Source organism: Sphaeramia orbicularis, chromosome 24 (assembly GCF_902148855.1).
Source record: "Sphaeramia orbicularis chromosome 24, fSphaOr1.1, whole genome shotgun sequence".
NCBI lineage: Eukaryota > Metazoa > Chordata > Actinopteri > Kurtiformes > Apogonidae > Sphaeramia > Sphaeramia orbicularis.
The window spans coordinates 15,465,317-15,484,756 of record NC_043979.1 but is presented as its reverse complement, the minus strand read 5'-3'; positions in this window follow the sequence as shown (position 1 = coordinate 15,484,756).

The window sequence follows — 19,440 nt, the reverse complement described above, 5'->3', positions numbered from 1 at the left end:
TTATGTTGGGAAAAAATTATCAAGGATTACAATGTGAATGTGGACCCACTTGAGACCCACTTGGGTGTCTAGTTTTGCAAAGCATACATAAATTTACATGATACAATCTTAAACTTATGTTTTTAGCTATGACCAAAGATTTTATTTATTTTATTTTTTTTTATACCTGGCTTTTTCGTGCACTGGTGTGTTGTATGTGCTGCTGTCAACTGTGAAATTTCCTCATGGTGGGATGAATAGTCTTATCTTATCTTATCTTATCTTATCTTATCTTATCTTATCTTATCTTATCTTATCTTATCTTATCTTATCTTATCTTATCTTATATCATTATGTTTCTTCATCTTTCTTCTGTACATCACATACCTGATTTTGGACTAAAAAGGGTCTCATTAAGGCATGTGATGATGGCACCAACTAACTGGAATAAATGATAAATGAATAATATTTAACTCACATTGTTGACTTTGAGAGAAAATGAAGTATGGGAAGAAGAAGGGCCAGTGCATGCACAACTACATTATGCACACACCCAACAGAAATGTTCCTGAAAGATGCCATATTTGAACACAGAAACTTGTATCACTGTGATGCAAGTATTCTAACCAAAATATTACCAATATCATCGGTATTATCCCCAAAGGGAAATTCAGTCTCTGCATTTTACCCATCCTAATGCACACAAAGTACCAAGCACTGGCATTAGCACATTGCACAAATCAGGAGTGAGTTGAAGCACTCACACACTAACTCAGGTGTGTGAAACTCATTTTAGTTCAGGGCCCATTCAGCCTAATATGATCTAAAGGGGGCCGAACCAGTAAAATAATATAAATAACAGAATAAGAACTTTTAAGTAAAAAAAGTAAATTCTGTTACAATGAAAATGTTTAAATCCACAAATTGTACTTGAACATAACATGAACAAATATGAACAACCTGAAAATTCTTTAGTAAAATAAGTGCAATGTTAATAATATTACACCTTAGTTTATCATTTATACAAGTGCATCATAACTTAGAGATCACAGTGGATCTACAAATACACAAAACAACAGGGAGAATATTATTAAATTCCACATACTTCTCTTAAGACATTTCAGATATTCACATTTTTTTTGTAAAAGACAAGTCTGCAAAAGTCAACATTTTTGTATAATTTTACTTTTTTTTTTTTTTTTTTTTTACACCAAAACAGAGAGACAAATTTACAGTTTTCATTATTTATAGGTTATTATGTTAGTATTTTACTGGTGCTGATCCACTTTAGACTGAAATGACCTGAAATGATTTTAACATCCTTGATTATTAATATCTTCAGTCATTTTTTGCATTTCATAAATTCATCCCCAGGGGCTGGATTGGACCCTTTGGCGGGCCGGATTTGGCCCCCGGGCTGCATGTTGATACCTATGCACTAACTCCCTTTTCGATGTGAGGTTACACTACTACTAATGTTATAATAATAATAATAATAATAATAATAATAATACTAATAATAACTAGAAGCATGTGGAGAAGCGCAGACCTCCGCCAAGGCTGATCAGTGGCCCCCTCCGTGGGCCACCCCACCCCCGAATCACCACCAAAATTTAATCATTTCTTCCTTATCCCATTTCCAACAAACCCTGAAAATTTCTCAAAATCTGTCCATAACTTTTTGAGTTATGTTGCACCACTAACGGGACAGACAAACAAACAGACAGACAGACAAACAAACAAACCCTGGCAAAACATACCTCCTTGGCGGAGGTAATAATAATAATAATAATAATAATAATAATAATAATAATAATAATAAAAATAAAAATAATAGATTGAATTTTTTTAATTTTATCATTACACTTAAGATTTGATTTTATCAGTTTTCTACAAGGCTTGCAACCCTTGTCGCAACAATAACAGACTTCTTCACTATATATCCTGTGTAAAATGCAATATGATCAATAAAAGTCATGTTTTATCCATTAACACGTTACATTTCGTTGTGAGCTCATGTCTTCATTATTTACACCGTGCTGTCACATTTGAGTGAAACAGCGCCCTCTGGGATATAACGTGCGATGTACATAAATTAACGCATGTGGTCAACTATGGTACTGCACCTGGGGGCAGTACTCAAAGTGGCGACAGGTTGAATGTCATCAGGTTTGTAATCAGTAGAAACGGAATAACTGACTGAAGTAGTTTATGTGTTTACTGTTGTTTATTACGAAAATTTAACGAGAAAGGACACCGCTGGAACAGAGACTCCGAAGAAATTTACGAGGTTAGCCATAACGTTTAGGAAACACAAACAAAAAGAAAGATAATTTATTGTATAGGCTTAAACTTGTACCTTCAGTGAAGCTATGCTATGTTTTATTAAGCTAGCAACACTAGGTAGTTTACAACCACATGAAGCTGTTGACTTGCAAAATATTATTACATTAAATTACCTTTTTTTTTTTTTTTTTTTTTAAACATTTTCTTTATACGGAGCCCGGGAGGGGACATGCAAAAATAAAAAAATTATTGCGTTATAACCGCAAAAGTATTGCGTTATAACGCAAAAAACTATTGCGTTATAACGCAAAAACTATTGCGATATAACGCAAAAGTATTGGGTTATAACGCAATAGTTTTGCGTTATAACGCAATCATATATGCTCTCTCTTGATTGAGGTCCGTACATAATACATTGTAATCCAGTTCGGGTCAGACCGTGCCAGGTCTGACACGCCCCCCTGTCCGTGTAGTATGACCGTAACTCTTTCATTATCAGTCCGATCGGAAAATTCCAACGGTTTTTTAATTAAATTCCTATTTGCCCAGCTTCACGTCTGTGTGCAGCTTCATGGATACAGATGTATGTGCGCCAAGTGTGAATGCTCTGCACATGAGAAGGAGGATGTGCGCATTGTATTAAAATCCTTTATACTCCTGAGCCTCAGATGGTCCACCTGGACTGGTTTTCTTATTTTGATCATAAAAAGGTCGGAAAATATGCTTTGAGTCGTTTTGTCAATTTTTGCAGACCACTTCGAACGTTCAATATTGCAATCACTATTTGTTTTAATACTGTAATAACAATTTAAAATGACAAAAAACACAAAAACGGAATTAGTTTTTTTTTTTTTAGTTTTAGCAGAAAAAACACTGAAATTAGACATGGATACAACATTTGAAAGTTAAATATGAACTTTAAAAGTATAAAACTGTTTAAAACAAGCTGTGTGAGTATTTGCCTTTTATTGTGCAAAAACAGGGTAAAAATCCAAACTCTACAGGTGTGCCCCCCCCCCACACATACACACACACACACACACACACACACACACACACACACACACAGGGCATTTGTCCGTTCTGTGTCTGCAGAGTGCTTCATGTTCGTGGTTCTGCAGAAACAGTTTGTGTCAGTTCACAGCTCTGATCCAGGCAGTGCTCCTATGGCACAGTCTGCACATGGAAAATAGTCTGTTGAACCAAAAGTCCGTCCTCCTGTGGATGTGTTGAAGTCTGTGGTATTTGGACTGATCATCATCAGGCTCTTCCTCCGTCCTCATCTGTGTGTGGACTGTCTTCAGTCTCTGCTCTCATCACCAGAGCCTTTGCGCATCACCGTGACTTTCTCTCTCTTCATCCTTGAATGTAACTACCGGTGGACACATGGAAAAATAACACACATAGAACAATGTATTAGACAAACAAAACAAGGTCAAAATTGTACTATTGAAGAAAAAAAGTCACCGAACATCAGCGTATGCGCTCTTATTTTGGAGAGCGTCATGCGCACTTTTACGCACAGAAAGTCCAACATACTCCAAACTACACATACTCTACACGGTTCGTACTTTATTCTATAAAACCACGATGCAGTATAAGCGTCAGTTTACACATATACTAAAGTGAAACAAGTAAAACTCCATAGAAAAAAACCAGACAGTGCTTCAGTCATGTAGAAAATCCACTAAATGGAACTGGGTGAACTTTACCTTTCTTCTTCAGATGTTGCTCCATCAGTCGCTCCTTCGGTCACAAATCTATCCGTAAACCTCCAGGGGGGGTCATGGGACTTGGGATGTCCGTCTTGCCTACATTTTCCAAACTAGATCTAATCCGTTATCCACTCTGTTATGCGCTCCGGTTCTTCGCTCCATGAATCCGCTCTGCTGTGTGCGTTCCCAGTCACCGAATGGCTTATTTTGCGTCTTCTAGGACAGGTGCCCGTGAAATTTTCGCACTGACCCGAGAATGTCCATAAAGCACAGAGTCTCAGGTTCAGAAACCGTTGGAATTTTCTGATCGGACAAAATAATGACAGAGTTACGGTCATCTGAACTACACATGCACAGGGCACAGGACTGCAGGTACAGGTGTGTCTGACCTGACCGACCTGTCCGATCCCGAATGCAGATCCCAATGCAAAAACTATTGCGTTATAACGCAATACTTTTGCGTTTTAAACGCAATACTTTGCATTATAACGCAAAAACTATTGCATTATAACGCAATACTTTTGCGTTATAACGCAAAAACTATTGCATTATAACGCAATACTTTGAACTATTGCGTTATAAACGCAATAATTTTTTTCTCTTCATGTCCCTTCCCGGGCTCCGTAATTTTAGGCTTACATAATGTCACATTGAATTCTTCCAACGCATGCGCAATCTCACGCAAGAGGACCATCTAGAGGTGAGTCAGATATTATACACTTATTTATTTATTTTTTTGCTTCATAGTTGCTGTATTTTTGTATGCACCCAGTCAGTTCATTTCATGTAGTCGTCTGATGTTCAAGGGACTGGGCCCCACCATTTCCTGTCTTTCATTATTAGACACACTGATTAATCCAGGTGTGTCTGACCACAGTAGTCGCAACAAGAAGTAGCAGGCCCACCTGGATCAATCAGTGTGGTCCAATAATGAAAGACAGGAAATAAAGGAGCCACCTGAGGTTCAGGAAGTAGTGGGCTGTGCATAGAACCCATTTGACATACATATAGACATTTTCCGGTTTTGTATACAGGGTGGGGAAGCAAAAATTTACAATGAACATTTACTTGTTTTTTCTCAGCAGGCACTACGTCAATTGTTTATGAAACCAAACATATATTGATGTCATAATCATACCTAACACTATTATCCATACCTTTTCAGAAACTTTTGCCCATATGAGTAATCAGGAAAGGCAAACGTCAAAGAGTGTGTGATTTGCTGAATGCACTCGTCACACCAAAGGAGATTCAAAAATAGTTGGAGTGTCCATAAGACTGTTTATAATGTAAAGAAGAGAATGACTATGAGCAAAACTATTACGAGAAAGTCCTGGGAAGATACTATTAAAGAAGAATGGGAGAAGTTGTCACCCGAAATATTTGAGGAGACACTTGCGCAAGTTTCAGGAAGCGTGTGAAGGCAGTTATTGAGAAAGAAGGAGGACACATAGAATAAAAACATTTTCTATTATGTACATTTTCTTGTGGCAAATAAATTCTCATGACTTTCAATAAACTAATTGGTCATACACTGTCTTTCAAATCTCTGCCTCAAATATTGTAAATTTTGCTTCCCACCCTGTATTTCATGCTTAGTTTGGATTGTTGGGCTTCACAGTCTTCTCTTGTCTTCACCACGTATCATAGGGTTGAAATCTACGCTCAGGCCCTCTCTCTGGTATTTCTCTATGCATAGTCATTACATCTGTCTTAAAATCCCATTCAAAAATCCCTAGATGTGTCTGACAGTGCTGTACACTGTTGTGAGGATGCGTTTTAAAATTAGACACATCTCTCATTTAAGATTGTTGCCAGGTGTGTGCGTGTCATCTGCCGTGCACATACCCTTTGTTTTGTATGATTAATGATTAATGTCAGTGTCAGTGTTACTCAGGAGCAGCTGGCACCTTTGCTGCTGGCCTCAGTAGAGCTCACTGAAGGATAGACCTATTTTAAGGTGGATTTCGCTGTCGTCTGCATCACACCCAACTAGGGATGTAATGATATGAAAATTTCATATCACGGTTATTGTGACCAAAATTATCACGGTTATTATTATTATCGCGGTATTGTTGAAATTGTGCTCAAAATGTTCAAAAGTACTAACACACACTGAAATTATTTAACCAAGTTGTACTTTGAAAAAAAAAAAACCCAAACAAACAAACAAACAAACAAACAAAAAAGCCAAATAAATAATTGGCACAATGCACTTTCTCTTGGCAGAAACATTCAAATATTAACCCTTAGTGGTCTCATCCTATTTTGGCCATTTTACAGTACTTTTGATTTTGCCTTTATATACTATATACAGAAATGTTTACTATACCCATGTTTGGTATCTTTTTTTTCAGCACAACTTCATCTATCTCATCTGCCTATTATTTTTTCACTTTCACCTACTATAAAAACGCAAAAGGACAAAAATCACACAAAAAAAATATAAATTCCGATTTGAAAAACGTATATGATTTATTGCATAAATAACACAACATGCTAAACAAACCTTTTCAAAGACTTTAAAGTGAATATTGGTTCCAAATATTAGGTATATACAATTAAAATTGTAATAAATTTAAAACCATACTCAAATACTTGACATAAAAGCATATCTTAACATAGGAGTTTTGTCCGGAAAAGTGCATTAATCAAACACGGTTATCATGATAATTAGAATTTAAAGCGGTAATACTAACTGTCTGCAATTTTACCACGGTTTATCATTATACCGGTAATTGTTGCATCCCTACACCCAACGCCTGATTGCTTAAAATTTATGTTCAAAAGGTATGTCTATCTATCTATGTATCTATCTATCTGTCTGTCTGTCCTGTCTATTGCAATGTATCTAATTTGAATGAAGTTTTCCTCTTGGTGAAACATAAGCAGTGAAGCACAGTAAACATTTCATATAAACTATTTCTTCTTTGATGGCTCGTGTATACAGTAAACGGAGGAGTCAGGCAAATATTGTGTAATAGGACATGTGACAGACAGTTATAAAGAAATTAGAGCAAGAAAGAAGGACAGAGATGAGAAGCAGAGAAGCCTGCGGATGGGACAAATTGGTTTTCAAGCAGCGGAGATGGCTGCAATCATAATGTGGAAGACAGACAGCCGGATAGATGCGTGTGGGGAAAACCACAGCTAGCACTCTAACCGGATTCAGATCTCTTACTGGAAATGTTTGCAAGAACCTGAGCATTTGTGGCTAGCCAATACTGTAGCAGTAAGAGAAGGCTACTCTTTTTTTTTTTTTTTTTTTTTTATGTCAAAACTTAGAAACACAAACAAACCAAGAGAGAGTTTGTTTTTTGTGCACTTTGAGTTGAGAGAAGAAATGACAATCCAATAGCAAACCTTTCATGTTTTGCAGTAAATTGACTCCGCTAAGCTAAATAGACTTTTCTTTTCCTTTAGGTGTAATACCGGGGTTACAGGGTGTTTCACCACTCTATATGGTCCTAATATCCACTTTAGTTCTCTTGTAAGGAGGACAGAAAAACAGGATCCATGGCTATTCATCCTTATCACAGCCGTTTTTTGTCAATTTGTCATACTATTGATCGGTCAGGGATGCTGAGGCTCTGCTGCAACCCAGCGGAGGTGAAAGACACGCACAGAGACGATACCTCAGGAGCCTGATGGTTACACCATATCGCACGGGACTGTGCAGTGTTGTGTATGTGTGTGTGTACTGTATGGTTCAGTATGTATGGGTGAGCAGTTTGCAGTAAGCCCCTGATACTTCCACTGTAAGAGGAGAGATGGATGGGCCACAACAGAACAATATACCCTCTGACCCGGATACTAATGGATCAACCTCGAACTTGGTTTCAGAAAGACTGGCCACTTGAGACTGATCTCAATGCACTCTCAAGAAAAAAGTGTGTGTGTGTGTGTGTGTGTACTTGTGTGAGCATTTAGTTGCAATTTGTACTTTCTGTGGAGGCAAACGACAGCAGCACTGAAATGAAAGAAGATGTCAAGTTGTTCTGTTCTTTATTTTTAACTTGTAGACCAAAGCCATTTTTCGAAACATCGCTGTTCTTCCAATACTCAGTGCCTCGAAACACATGCCTTGCTGTTCACATAACCCAGAGTTGTTGTTGGCTTAATGCATGTTTTCCCACACCCAGTCGTGGGTATGTATTTACAGGCACTTGCAGCGAGACTATGTTTGCCATTATTAAATATTAAAAGTGGGAGTGTTTGTTCTGTCTGACAGACCAGCTACTGCTAATGGCACTGAGTGTGAGTGTGTGTTAGACATCGAGATGAGGCACTTTATTGCAGGAGCTGCTTCTCAACTTCCCGATGGAGGGGAAACACACTTCTCTCAGTATTGCAACGAGGGTGGCTTACCCTGAATTATCCTTGTCTTGCGTGGGTGTGTAGGTTGTCTCAGTTCCTTAGCCATCTGTCTTTTCTCTCAGGCCTTTAAGATTCACTGCCTACAATGGAGCACCACTCTGAGGGTTCACAGAATGAATTCAGTTTACTTTTCTGGGAGATATGATTGGAAGTATATTTTAGGATTGGGTAGGTCATTTTATTTATCAGTCACAGTACATTGTATCTTTGCACATAGATTTTTGAACACTCGTTTAAGAAAGAGCTAAGCACTTTCAATAACCTGTTGCATTTACTTATAAATTGTTTGAAGCAAGAATCTCCATAAAGGCAATATTATGGGTAGAGTTGAGCAGTATGATGTATTATGTGACGATGGTAGAAAAACATCTATTGTTTCACATTATGGTCTCAGGCGGGGAGAAAAATTTTCACCCCAGTTTGATATAAAGCCAAACACCCAGACCAAACACCCACTCATCACAGTGAAGGATGAGACTGTCAGTGCCTGTGCATGAGAGTGGGACTGACTCCAGTCTTTTGGGGATGCTAATGCACCAATGCCTGTTTGGCAACCACAAGTAATGAGAAGGAGAAGAAGGAGCAAACCGGCATCTCCAGTGCTGGCACGATGCCTATAGGGCTGGCTATGAGGCTAATGGAACGCTGTAATCAGTTCTATAACAACCTTTTTTCTGTTGATATGCTGCTTCATGGACATTTTTTGGCTCACCTATCCATCTTTAATATGACAAGTCTGTAGTGCTGTCAGTGTAGTATATTTCCCTTTGAGACTAAATCTTCACCCAGTAAACACATGAACTTTGAAGTACACCATCTGCCATCCATTATGATGTGTATGTTATCTCCTTCAACTTGACAGTAAACTGCTCATAGCTCACAGACACACATAATTATAATAATATAATACTCACCATGTTGTCATTTTGCTTATTACTCATGCAAAACTATTTTGACTTGATGTTGCCACAATCAGGGTCTAGATGGAGGATACTTTTTCATCTGGTACAACCTTAATAATCAGTCCAGTTGGTTTGACTAAATCATCCCAGTTAAAGCTCCTACTGGACCAGACTGGCTAAACCAGAAACTGACCCAACTCTAGTTAGTGTCATTTATAAATGTGGTGGTGCCTGCTAAGAGGTGATGCACACAAAACAAAAACAGGATCACTTTTGTTGCAGGTTGTAAACTCTGAAATCTCCACAATTTTGACAAAATGAAGCATAATACTGCATTCAGACCTACACCTGTTATTACACTGAGAGGCAGAAAATGTAGCCCACATTAATGTTTTCAAGTTCAGCCAATAAATCCTGTTTCTTCAGCTTTCAGGTATTACTAGGACACTTGTTGAAAAATCGCAATACTTAATATGATATTGCTGCCAAATACTGACATATGAAAAAAAAGAGTCATATTTTTTGGATTGTCTTCCAGCCCTGTTGCGCTCTTTCGTTAATGTTGTTGGTGTTGCAATCACACTTTAATCTCTCTTATTTTTAGTCATTTATGTAAGGAATATAAAAAACATAGAAGGTGAAGGTGACACAACAGGGACAATTCCAGGAGAAGACTGCAAATGACAAAAACAAAATGAGATGCTTGTACTTAAAAGAGGTTCTTCTTCTGCCAAATAGAATGTAATGTAGGGTGAAAAGTCTGATATGTACCAGAAAACTGGACTGATGCATTATTTTCTTGGCAGCTATAACTGAGAGCGGACGTGTTTTTGATGTTGTGTTCTGTTTTCTACGTGCTAGTAAAGGCGATGGACTCTGGTGGTCCTGAACAGGCAGTAAAAGCTGATAAGAATGTTTTTTGATGTTTGTGTGAAAATGTGATTGTGTAGCAGTTCGTAATGTGTGGTAGCAACCTGATGAGAAATAGGAACAGGCAGCTGTCAGACATTTTGGTGGAAAAAAATATCTCTTGCCTTGATATTTTGGGGTTGACAAGCTGCACTACTACACTGACCTGAGTATGGCCTAATAGAAGCCTGACTCTTGTTAGAGCATACTGAAGGCTGTCCAGTGTATTTGGCTTCGATTTGTTCTATTAGTCCTTTTTTTTTCCTCTCTTGCCACCTCTTGACCTGTTGTCAAGTTTGTTTCAAAGCCTCCTGAAGTTAGTGCTGCTTAAGTGTGTACTTCTTTAGCCTCTGGTGCCCATACATCCACTTTTTAATCATCTCTTTTCTGTGCCCTTTATTCCCTTTTCAGACTCCTTCCTTTTCAATCAATGTCCCACTCTATTTGCATCAGTCTGCCTCACACACCACCACCTGGGGAAAGGTATTAAAGATTTATTGTAAATTAAATCACAATCCTGTGCAGGGTAAGGCAGTCTTCTGAAAATTTAAATTATTATTTCAATAGTAATGCCGACCCTGGTGTATCTTGTCTGAGGAAAAGGTAGAGAGGAAATTAACATGCAGCAGATATGCACGTAAGCCCTCTTGATCTAACACTGTATGTGTAAATGTATGCTAGTTTTTTTTTTTTTATATGCGACTGCATTGTACAAGACTCTGTGAAGTTTGAGATGTTATGCATTCTTCCAGAGGGATGTTTAGTGAAGCGACATGGAAGAACTACCAGTTGAAGGACCGTTCATGCTCAACCAGGGACAGACAAGAGCGGCAATCTAGTGCTGACATTTAGCTGAGGAGCGCTGCCCTTTAACGAAAGTCAAGTTAACAGCAACACACAAAGGTCACGTGGTTAAGGCGGACTCTCATGATGAGCTATGAACTGTGCCACTCTTTGCATCTAGTGATACTGTACATCACTGACTGTGAACTCACTTACACCTTTTACCATGTCCTAGATGTTGTATTTTCCCCACAAACAACAGCGAAATGTACTTTCTTCAGTCTACAATGAAACAAAAACAACTTAAAATGCCATGTTACATCCACAGAGAAATGCTCAATTATTTTCATGTTTGGTGTTTCGTAAACCTGATACCCAAGTGGCTGCAATTGATTTTGTTAAAAAAGTAGCTTGTATACAACATTTCACAGCAGATTGTCTCACTACATAGCAATGAGCTTTCTTACCTTCATTGTAGTTGTTTCTTTCAGTCTCTACCCCCCACATTATTCTCAGCCAGATGATTGATACGTCTAAAATTTCATGTTAAGATACTATTGTGTATGCTAAAACAAGAGGTGAGAATTGCATGCCATTTCTGGAAAAGTAAGACTGTATGCAGTACTGAACCTTATGCTGACATAAAAATCCCACAATTTAGATTAGATTAGATAGAACCTTATTGATCCCTTGGACAGAGCCTTCAGGAATAAAGGTTCCAAAAGCAGCACAACACTGAATATACACACAAGAAATACCACAGAAAAAAAGCAATTAAAAAAAGCAATACAATAACATAACTATGAAAAAAACTATGAAAGCACATAAAAAAACATGATTGCACATTTTATATATATATATATATATATATATATATATATATATATATATATATATATATATATATATATATATATATATACAGACCTGATCAAAATCTTAAGACCAGTTGAAAAATAGCTAGAATTTACCTTTTGCACATTTGGATCTTAATGAGGTTTTAAGTAGAGCTACAATATACAAAAGCAAGAAGGGTGAGTGAGACAAAAGCACTTTGAAAAAGTAATTTATAGAAAAACAACAAGTAAACTAAATAGGCTGTTTATCAGCTGATCAAAGTTTAAGACCTCAGGCTATAAAAGCCAAAATCTGCTCAAAATTCTCATTTTCTGTCGGGCATTCACACGGTCATGCCCTCCTGATGGCTAAGCTAAGAAGCTTTCTCTTCTTGAACGTGGTCGGATCGTCGAGCTGCATAAGCAAGGCCTCTCGCAGCGTGCCATTGCTGCTGAGATTGGACGCAGTAAGACAGTCATTCTAAATTTTTTGACAGATCCTGAGCATTATGGAACAAAAAAGTCAAGTGGTAGACCCAAAAAAATTACACCTGCGCTGAGCCGGAGGATCCGATTGACTGTCCGTCAAGACACAGGGCGGTCCTCGACCCAAATTAAGGCCCTTACTGGTGCCGACTGCAGCGCAATAACCATCAGACGGCATCTGCGGGAAAAGGGTTTCAAAAACAAAAAACGAATTCAAAGACCTCGTCTCCTACAACGCCACAAAACTGCCCGTTTAGACTTTGCCAGGGAGCATCAAACATGGGACACTGAAAGGTGGAAAAAAGTTTATTCTCTGATGAGAAAAAATTTAACCTTGACGGTCCAGATGGCTTCCAACGTTACTGCATGACAAGGAGATCCCACCTGAGATGTTTTCTACCCGGCACAGTGGAGGGGGGTCCATCATGATCTGGGGTGCTTTTTCATTCAGTGGAACACTGGAGCTTCAGGTGGTGCAGGGTCGTCAAACGGCGGCTGGTTACGTGCAGATGTTGCAGTGGGGCATCCCTCATGACTGAGGGCCCTCGTCTGTGTGGTAACAGCTGGGTTTAAAAACAGGACAACGCTGCAGTTCACAATGCTCGCTTGACGAAGGACTTCTTCAGGGAGAATAACATCACTCTTTTGGACCATCCCGGATGTTCCCCTGATTTAAATCCCACAGAGAACATTTAGGGATGGATGGCAAGGGAAGTTTATAAAAATGGCCATCAGTTCCAGACAGTTGATGCCCTTCGTGAAGCCATCTTCACCACTTGGAGCAATGTTCCCACCAGCCTCCTGGAAACACTTGCATCAAGCATGCCCAAACAAATTTTTGAAGTGATTAGCAAGAACGGTGGAGCTACTCATTACTGAGTCCTACTGAGAAATTTTTTGTTCTGGTTTGGAGAGTTTTTGTAATTTTTTGAGCGATGGTCTTAAACTTTTGATCAGCTGATAAACAGCCTATTTCAGTTTACTTGTTGTTTTCAATAATTACTTTTTCAAAGTGCTTTTGTCTCACTCCCCCTTCTTGCTTTTGTATATTGTAGCTCTACTTAAAACCTCATTAAGATCCAAATGTGCAAAAGGTAAATTCTAGCTATTTTTCAACTGGTCTTAGATTTTGATCAGGTCTGTACATATATATATATATATAGATATATATATAGATATATATATATATATATATATATATGTATTTGGTAAGCGAGCAGTTGCTTCTGCATTTATTTGAGAAGGCCGGTTCAGAACGTATATATGTATATATGCACACTATAACGTTATATTGTAACATAATAAGCTTCTTCTTCTTCTTCTTCTTCTTCTTCTTCTTCTTCTTCTTCTTCTTATTATTATTATTATTATTATTATTATTATTATTATTATTATTTCTACTACTACAACTTGCCACTTGTTTCTGCCAGTACTTTCCAATGTACAATCACGTTTTTTTCTGTACTTTTATAGTTTTTTTCATACATATGTTATCATAATGCTTTTTTTTAATTGCTTTTTTTCTGGTAGTATTTCTTGTGTGTATATTCGGTGTTCTGCTGCTTTTGGAACCTTAATTCCTGAAGGCTCTGTCCAAGGGATCAATAAGGTTCTATCTAATCTAATCTAAATTGTGGGATTTTTTATTTCAGCATAACATCCAGTACTGCATACAGTCTTACTTTTCCAGAAATGGCATGAAATTCTCACCTGTTGTTTCAACATACTCAATAGTTAACATGAAATTTTAGATCTAACATCCATTATCTGGTTGAGAACAATGTGGGGGTTAGAGAATGACAAACAGAATAAAAGTACTAGTAGAGACAAGTGGTAAAGTAGTAAATAAATAATTCCATGCAGTAGTGAGGACAGCAACAAACAAAACTAATCCAAATGAAAAATTTGGTAAATATTCAATAAATGAAGGATTAATTTACACCTCAGTGAAATATGAGTGATGTCACCTGCGACTGTTTGAGTAGCTCATAATCGCTGTATCTATCATAATAAACAAAATATATTGCGGCAAGAAGAGAAATACTCCAGAGACAGTGAGACAGTTCGAGTCTTTCATGTGGACCTTTTGTTTTCTCATACTCTGACTGTGCTATAAGATGAAGACTCATCTTCAGCCCAGCAATTATGGTGTCAGAGCATTGCTTATCCAGCATAAATGTGAATAATATAATGAAGAATGACATGATGAGCTTTACTGATAGAGCAGAACATAGACCAATTTTATTAGTTTAACATTCCTGATTTGCTGTTATAGAAAATGTGACTTTTCTGATAGACTTGCTTGGGTGCTACAGTAGTTTTACATTGGTCATAATAGCATAAAAAGAGTCTGATATTACATTTCAAGCTGCTTTGGCAAAGTGTCTGTGTAAATTCAGAATTACTGCATTACTACCGTTGAAAATCTGTGGTCACCAGCATCTGAACATGATCTAAACTTGTTTTGAAAGGTCCAGTGATGCAGATATAAAGTGTTCTTTATTTTGACTTAGATCTGACAGTGAGTCCGTTTACATGTACACCAATACTCAGATCATTATCCGATTTCTGGAGTTATCAGATTATTCAAGTGACCATATAAACAGGATAATCTGATAGGCTTTATCCCATAATGGCAGTTATCTTATTATGAGAAATCCGATTAACACACCTAGATTTCTCCCCAATACTCCAATGTCTTCACACATGTTTACAGGTCAATCTGATTTCTTTAATTTTTTTTTTTTTTAACATCTGCACATATGTAAAAAAAAACAAAACAAAAAAAAACAAAACAAAACTGTATGAATGGAAATTGCACAGTGACAACCTGAGTCTCAGGAAAAAGGTAAACAAACAGTGAAATGACATGAAGGATAGCAGTAACATGTAACCTATTTTACAGTCTTATTAGCACCCACATTAGGACAGCTAATGCTAACACTGTAGGCATGGTCGACAAGACCAAATGTTTTGAAAATGACAGGAAGTTTACGTCTTAAGTCATAAGGTATGTACACTGAAGGAAAACAAATGATAGACTGAATCATGTAAACCAGGGTTTTTTGATTATCACATTTCTGAAGTGCATGTAAATGCGTCGCATCTGATTACGGTAATTATAGGTTTACACCCCGTTATCGGATTTTTATGATCATGTAAACGGGCTTACTGATGATATTGGCTGATTGATTGGTTATTTAACACATCAGGCTTTAAAAATCCACCATCAGTTGATGTCTGGCCACTGTCATGGGTAATTCGCATTCATACATGATCAAAATAAAGTAATTTTACATTTTAAATCACAGTTTGCATGCCAATATGTGTTCTGACCATTTTGTTGAAGGGCAGGTCCAACATCTGCAGTCGAAACAAATTCTAGTCTCTCAGGCTTCTACCTGAAGAAAGACAGGCGGACTCAAGCCAGTTAAACCACTGTGAATCAGGAGAATAGACTTCAAAGATAAGCAGATTTATACACAACTTTTCACCTCACGAATGCTGATATGGGGATGTTCGCATTTTGTGAGACAGGAATGTTGAAGCCGGCCCTGCTGCCTGTGATGTACTGCACAGAGGGGCTGTGTATTATTTCATCTGTCTCCAAAACACTCCATCTTCTTTGCCCTCTCATGTTGCTTTCAGGGGAAGGTTGTTATGTTGCATTCATTGATCCTTTTACAAATACGGATAAACATGATTTGCTTTAGGAAGATTTTACATACAGGTCAGATCAAGGGAAAGTGAACGTGTACTAATGCTAATGGTTTGAAGCCTGAACCAGTAAACATTCAGTGTGTGTTCACTGAAGTTGAGACACCAGCACCATCCCCCCCAACTAGGACCAGTCTACTGAAGTTAACAAGGGCTGATTTCAAGAATGTCCTGCAGAAATTCAGACGCTTATAAGGATAAACTCATGAGACTGAACATTAACAATTAAAAAACTGTGTGAGCCAATCACAGGCTGTAAGATAAACATTTGAAACATGAAGCATAGTTGAAAGCTTAATGCTTTGTTACTTTATATTGTTCATTATTTTATCAAAATGATGACAAAAGTATTTTTGTTATTGTTAGCCTATATTTACTTTTTATATTTAATAAGTAAAAGTGACCAAGGATTTGTATTTAGTATTTAAGTCCTCCATTAAATGTTGGCTATTAGGCCTGTGGCTACGTGACCAAGGGGCCTTGTGACTACGTAACTGAGTGTTTTCTCTCTAATTCATAAGGCAATGAATATTTTGCAACAAAAATTGGCAGTCTTGTAGATAAACATGTTATCTAAAATACCAATGTCCATTTAGAACAATAGTTGAACAGTTTTGCATAACCCTAAAAAGTAGATATACTTTTTCAGTGGCTACGTGACTGAACATGTTTTTTTTTTGTAACTTTCACATAATAAAGCTAACTCAGGCAAATGATTATACGTAGCATTTTAAGTACTTGTTAATAACTATACAGAAATATAGAATAAATGTATTTGTGTCATTTAGTTAAATAGCTACAGGTCATTGAACAGCAACTTTGCGCCTACGTAACCACTTAATCGGACCCATACCTAGCTGTAAATGAAAGACAAAGACCACAACTGGGCTTTGGTTTTGAAAACAGTTTACTGCTGTATGACATTCACTTTCAAACTCTGACACCTCATTTATCTTTGTTATTTCATTAGTAGGCTATTTGATATTTGTTTAAATTAACAGAACACAAATGCTTTGGCATAACTTTTATTGTAATCTGTGTGAAAAATAACTCCATCTTTGACAATTTAGAGATTGTTTAATTGGTTTGGGCAATTAATCAACAGATAGGATGTTTGCCAATTTTAGAAGAAGTAAAAGCTCAGAAAATAGAAAATTAGTTTAGGTTTTTAACAGTAGTTTTATGTACAGTTGTAGATTCACTGAAGAATTAGTTTGAGTTGGATGTTTAGTTCTTCCATTCCTACTAAAGTGATAGAGAGCTCATTTACAGAATTTTGGGAGGGTGATATTGAATCAGCGTTTGGCTATTCTTCTCTAAACAATCCTTATTGTATTGTTGTTCAAAATCTATTCTCAAATGTTCAATATATAAGATTTACTGATGCTTGTGTGCTTATTTGATGTCTGTGTTTTTACTAGGTTTTGTACTCGAAGCAGATCATTTATTGACTCAGCTCAGTTGCCTTTGCCCAGATTTCTGTTTAGAGGGTTGGGGTTGTTTATTCCTGTGAAAATCTTTTTGTTTATTCCTTTATTCTTCATGGCCTCTCTCCTTCTAAAGAAGCAACAGGAATGAAGTCGGCAAATGAACGTCAACAAACGACCAGCTCCCAGCACAACTCAAGCTCCAACACAAATTTCACCAAAGAGCACGCGAATCCTACTTACCGTTAGCCTCTTAGCATGACTGCCCAAGGCATATTTTTGATCAAATCATGATATCTGTGTAACTTTACTATCCTAACAATGCTGATTAATTTTTCATCATTGGCTATGATCTGAAAACAAAAAGACTTACGCAATTATGCTTTAAGGCTAATGATATTGAATGTTTAGTTTAATAAAATGTGGAACAAAAAGGCTTTTACAGCTATTTGGAAAATATGAAAATTCTGTTACAGAATGTCAGACAAGCCAAGCAAAGGCTAAAATATCTTCAGACAATGCAGCAAACTTTGTTGCATAGTAAAATGTGCCTTCCATTCCACAGCATCAAAAATGCATTACTGAAAAACAGAACTTATTGGAGTTTGAAATTACTCAAGGATATAATGCTCTTGAAGGGTCAAACAAGTTCTTGTAAATACTCAAGTAGCATAAGAGCCCATTACGTAGGCCTCAGGGTGATGTAAACAATCTGTACTTTGAACATAACCCCCCATATTCATCTGTGCAGAACTGGATGCACCTACCCCAGTGGTACATATCATTACCCTTACGCACATTTCACAGCACTGTTCTGTTGAGGGCTTCACTTCTTTTGTCTCTCTTCAACCATGTGATCCAGCCCTTTGTGGAGCTCTAAAAGTTTGGACTCAGACCATTCTGTTTTCTTGTGTTCTGCGTCTTAGACTCCCCTCGCTTCTCTCGTCCGCCTCTCACGCCGCCTCCTTCCCCTCTGCCCCACCTCTCTCTGTCTTCTTTTTCATTTCTTCTCTTCTGCCATTCTCGCTGGTGATGAAAGCATTATTTCTCAGAGCTTTTAAACTCGGAGGCCACTGCCTGGCTTTGGCAGACGTTGATAAGGGATGATGCTGCGGTTTCCCAGCCATACAAAATTATTTCAGGAATAAGAAGATCAATAGCATCTTTCTGCAAATCCTCCGCCTTCCCATACCATCGTTCATCCGAAGTTTATTTTTCACCTGCCAGAATGAAGTTAGGAGAAACAAAGAAAAAATGCGAGGGAGGCGAGTTTTCACTGTGGTGTATCAGGGGTCATTCATAGAACGAAAAATACAGTCAGCTTTTCTGTTTGCTGAGGTTGGCACTCTCAATACCAAACTACGAGTGAGTGACATGTATAGGTGAGCAAATGACACACCATGATCCTCAGGAGCCCAGCAGCTGCTAATGAACGATTGTTAGGGAAATGGTCAGAGGAAGTTAAACCACAAATCATCCTTACAAAATTCTGTATTTCTGTGGATTGAAGTGCTTAAAATGTGTTAATTAGCAAGCTCAGGGGTGTATTTTAACTATGAAACGGTTTCAAGCTAGCCCTCCCACAGCTTTTACTTTGTTATACTAATCACTTCCTCTCTTCGGTAATTTTGCACATATTTCTCCCTTTTCTGACGCCACATTTTAAGATTTCTCACTTTCACTGGAAAAACAGCAAATACGTGACTCTCTCAATGCTTTGAAAGACTTCCTGTGACTGCAGAGTAACATCTAAAGCAATTTATTATCAAAGCCTCCTCATGAAGCAGTCTGTGTTTTTCATAAAAGCACAGCAGGTGTAATTAACAGTTAATTGCTGCGTTTAGGTGCAGCAGTTGCAGGGCATCACTTTTGTGTTTACGCTGACTCCTTTAATTGGTTCTTCTGGAGAATCTCATGGACACTTCAGCGTAGCCATCGTTACCATTATTAGGTACAGCTGTGCTTTTCCTGCCAGGACAAGTCACATAAATGCATGTTACTATTTTAACCTTAAGGGCATTTC